At 36.9% G+C, this 4,087-nt stretch overlaps 1 long non-coding RNA gene across 1 annotated transcript; it reads left to right on the top strand.

Annotated features, from left to right (window-relative positions):
- Nucleotides 1-2,845: 2,845 nt before the first annotated feature.
- LOC114653973 (uncharacterized) lies at nucleotides 2,846-3,336 on the top strand. The gene is made up of 2 exons (XR_003716636.1): nucleotides 2,846-3,062; nucleotides 3,140-3,336. It is a non-coding gene; the product is annotated as an uncharacterized LOC114653973 (long non-coding RNA).
- The last annotated feature ends 751 nt before the right edge of the window (nucleotides 3,337-4,087 follow it).

Below are 4,087 nucleotides of genomic sequence, written 5' to 3'. Positions count from 1 at the left end.
CCATTAAGTAGTTATCTCGTGAAAAGCGGACAGACATACAGACAGGCAGACAGACAGACGTTGAATTTTATATATATAGAAACTGACATGATGGAAGTATTCTAATTACATTTTGTATTATGTTCATGAATGCAAATGAAAATAGCTATTCACAATTAAAACAATTTTTATGAGTTTAATTTTGCAGACCTGTGAATTGATAGAAAAGGCACTATAAGCAGTAAGAATGGCAGATGTGAAAGATGCTGCATAAAGTAGACGGATAAGAAAGGCACTATGTGATAGACAGACAGAGCACACATCAAGTAGAAATAAAAATTTAACCAAGGTTTGGTATCCAGCTGTATAAGGCGATTGACAGACAATGAAGAAGTCTACAAGAAGCAAAAGCAGTTCAATTCAATGGGCATAAGAGCATCTGGCTAAAGAGAATGCCTGGAGTGGCTTTCCTAAAGACACCGCTGTACTTTGGCCCACTTTCTAAGTTCAGGAGCAGAAATGGCACACAGAATTTAGCACGAGTTATATAAATAGAAGAGGTAAAGATCTGATGACAGGAGTTGCAAGAAGAAAAATCAGCAGCCAACGTGGCTGTCCTGAAATTAATCTGGAGCCACAGCAAGCAAATAGGGATTCCTCTTTTTAGACAAATAGCAAAACACTTCAAATATTTAAATTTGTATTGCATCGAATGAAATGATTCCTCCATTAGTTTATAGATGTAAGGACGCAGTGGAGACAAGTTACCAAGGGACAGCGTGGCTGTAAGCAACACCACTGGGGCAGGGGGTTCTTGTAAGAAAGGCGATGATTGTGTGGAGAACAGCGACAGGACACATCCCATTTGAAGGTGTCACTATGGAGATGCTAGTTCCATCCATCCATCCATTTTCCAACCCGCTGAATCCGAACACAGGGTCACGGGGGTCTGCTGGAGCCAATCCCAGCCAACACAGGGCACAAGGCAGGAACCAATCCCGGGCAGGGTGCCAACCCACCGCAGGACACACACAAACACACCCACACACCAAGCACACACTAGGGCCAATTTAGAATCGCCAAACCACCTAACCTGCATGTCTTTGGACTGTGGGAGGAAACCGGAGCGCCCGGAGGAAACCCACGCAGACACGGGGAGAACATGCAAACTCCACGCAGTGAGGACCCGGGAAGCAAATCCAGGTCCCCAGATCTCCCAACTGCGAGGCAGCAGCACTACCCACTGCGCCACCGTGCCGCCCGAGATGCTAGTTATAAAAGTTAATTCAAAAATAAGAACAACAACAACAAAAAAATGCACTCATTGCAAGTTTCTGCGGAGCCTTTCTTGTCACAAACAGTATTTGTAATGCCTGGTATAAAAATTTGAAAGAAATCATTTAAATATTTTTACTCACATTTATTAAATAGAAATTCTAAATGGTAACATATTCCAAACATTATTTCTGTTCATCTATATATTTTTGCTTTATTTTAATGATTATTAATGGTTTTATGTAGAATTAGCTTGTTTTTTAGAAACAGTTTACAACAAAACATGCATGTTAATACAAAGCTTCATCATTTTTTTAAAACTTTAGTGCAGTTATGAGAAGAAAGCGAATTAGGGAACAGGAAGCAAGTAATGCATTGGTGAGCTCAAGAAAGTCTGAGCATGCTGAGAGAATGCATGTGAAGCAAACTAAATAAATGATTCCATGTACTAAGCTATTAAAAGTAACAATTTAACTAATGCGTGTATATAGTAAAACGGCAATAAACCAGCTGGAAAGAACAGGTGAAGGTGCCCTGGTGGAAGTATCGTGCATTATATTATCTTTTGTTGATTTTGCATAGAATATTGCAATGATAGTGGATGTTATGCTGTGTTTATCGTGTTATTCCAGCATCTCAATGAGAAACAAGCAACAATTATTTTTGTACAGTAACAAAAGTCTCAATATAAAATATTCACCTTTTTATCTGAAACATGTAAATGCTTGAGAAAAACATGACCTTATGTAGCATAACATGATCTAATTTTCCCCTTGGGATTAATAACGTTTGTCTAATTTTATCTAATGATATTCTTAAACCCACTTAATCCAATTTAGGGAGCCATTGTGGTAGCATTGGATGCAAGTCAGGAACCAACCAGGCCTCCTGTCCATCTCAGGGCTCACTCACTTACCCACCCGAAATTGTGCTGGGGCAGTTTCCAATAACATATGGGGCATATCTGAAATCGTCACACAGACATGGACTGGCCAAGTGAAATAAAAATACTTTTCCATACCCTTTTAGCAGAGCTAGACCAGAATGACTAGAACGGTATGACAAGGGAGATTGTGATTAATAATTTACATATCTATCTTGTGTAATGCCTGCCAACAGATTTCTGGCCATAGCTAGAAGAACATCTCATAGGGCATCAGTCATTAGCATTGTTTTCCTAAAATAAGTAAATCCCCCCATTAGACCAAAACAAAAAATTCTTTTAAAATGAGAATATGAAGCCCATTTGGACCTTTGATTAATTTTTAAATATCCTGCTTTCATGTTGTCTCCTGTTTTCTAACACAGAATTTATTTTAGCTGAATATATGTGCACCTGGTTAAATATTAATATGTGTTGTCCATCCAAGAGCATTATATTACTTTTTAACGGAGCTCTCAGTTAAATATTCAATCCTAGCAAAACAAATCCTTGATCTTCAATCCTTGGTTAAATGGCTCACTTTTCAGTTGCACCAGAGGACAGAGTTTTCCATTAAAAAGCAAACATGTGTGCCTCCTGATTAGAAAGGTTATTTATGCTGGACTTGTGCAGGGAGGTATAAAGCAAACAGAAATGAGTATTTGTGAAGAACATTTACTTCCATAAAAGAGCAGCCATTATTTCCCTTATTTCCATTTTGTTCACAGTACATTCACGTTGGTGTGTGTCATTTGTAGATCATTCTCGAGTATGCCAGCTCACAGAGCAAGAAGATATGCTTAGTGACCCTTGGAAAAGCGATTTCTGGCTGTCACTTAGGCTGAAACTGTTAAGATGATAAATCCAAGAACAGACATGGGAAAAGGTGGGCTTAACCAAAATTCATCCTCTTTGGTGTGTTCATTAATACACTTACTTGATCTATTGTCCCCTTGTGCTCAGTTTTAGGAGGTGCTTTTACTACTCATCAGATGGTCTGGAACGCCTTACCTCCTAACTCAGTAAATGGACAACAGTTTCTATCAATTACTTGTGCACTTTTATCCATCCATTAACAAAATCTGCTCAATCCAATCCAGCTCTGGATTGGGCATGTATTTATATGACTGGTTTAAAAATAAAAGTAAGTGTTGGCTTAAGACCTTCTTGTTTTCTTCTGTCTTTCACTGTGTATGATGGGATTGTGGTGGATGTTATAATTGGTTGTTTTATTAATCTGCTTTTGCATGATTGTTTGTATTGTGCTTATTTTAATGATTTTTTGTACAGCACTTTGGCGCAATCTCTGTTGTTTTCAATGTGCTTTTATAAATAAAATAATCGAATCTAATTTAATCTAGTATTCATAGAGTAACAAACCTCAATTTTTGTGACGTAATGCAGATTATGGGTATGTTTCTTTTATATATACTTCCGGCATGATCAAATAAAATAAATCAATTTTCATAAAAAATGTATATATTATTGATTACCATATAAGGTTAATATATTATTTTAGGATAATCATATATACTTGTAACATTTTAATTTTTATATAACGCAAATAAAACATGGGCAGTATGCTGATATAATGATTATCATTAGTGATGAGCAAGCCAGACTTTAAATTCCAGAGTTTTAATTAACATACTTTTTTGTGAAACTAACACTCAAATTAGTTTCACAGGTGATTTAATGATTTTGAAATGTGAGCTTAACTAAATTTAGTGTTTTGGGGATTTATTTATTTTTTGGTTGGAAAATAAGGGATATTGCTCTCTAAAGCCATTTATTTCACTGTGGAGGACTGCAGTATGTTTTTTAAAACGTGTGACATGCTGCATATTTTCCACATGAACACACACCAAAGTGCACCCTCATGCACATTACTGTGTTTTCTACAGTAGAAAC

Source organism: Erpetoichthys calabaricus, chromosome 6 (genome assembly GCF_900747795.2).
Source record: "Erpetoichthys calabaricus chromosome 6, fErpCal1.3, whole genome shotgun sequence".
Taxonomy (NCBI): domain Eukaryota; kingdom Metazoa; phylum Chordata; class Cladistia; order Polypteriformes; family Polypteridae; genus Erpetoichthys; species Erpetoichthys calabaricus.
Note: the sequence above shows the minus strand (reverse complement) of the source record. Positions and strands in the feature narration are given on the sequence as shown.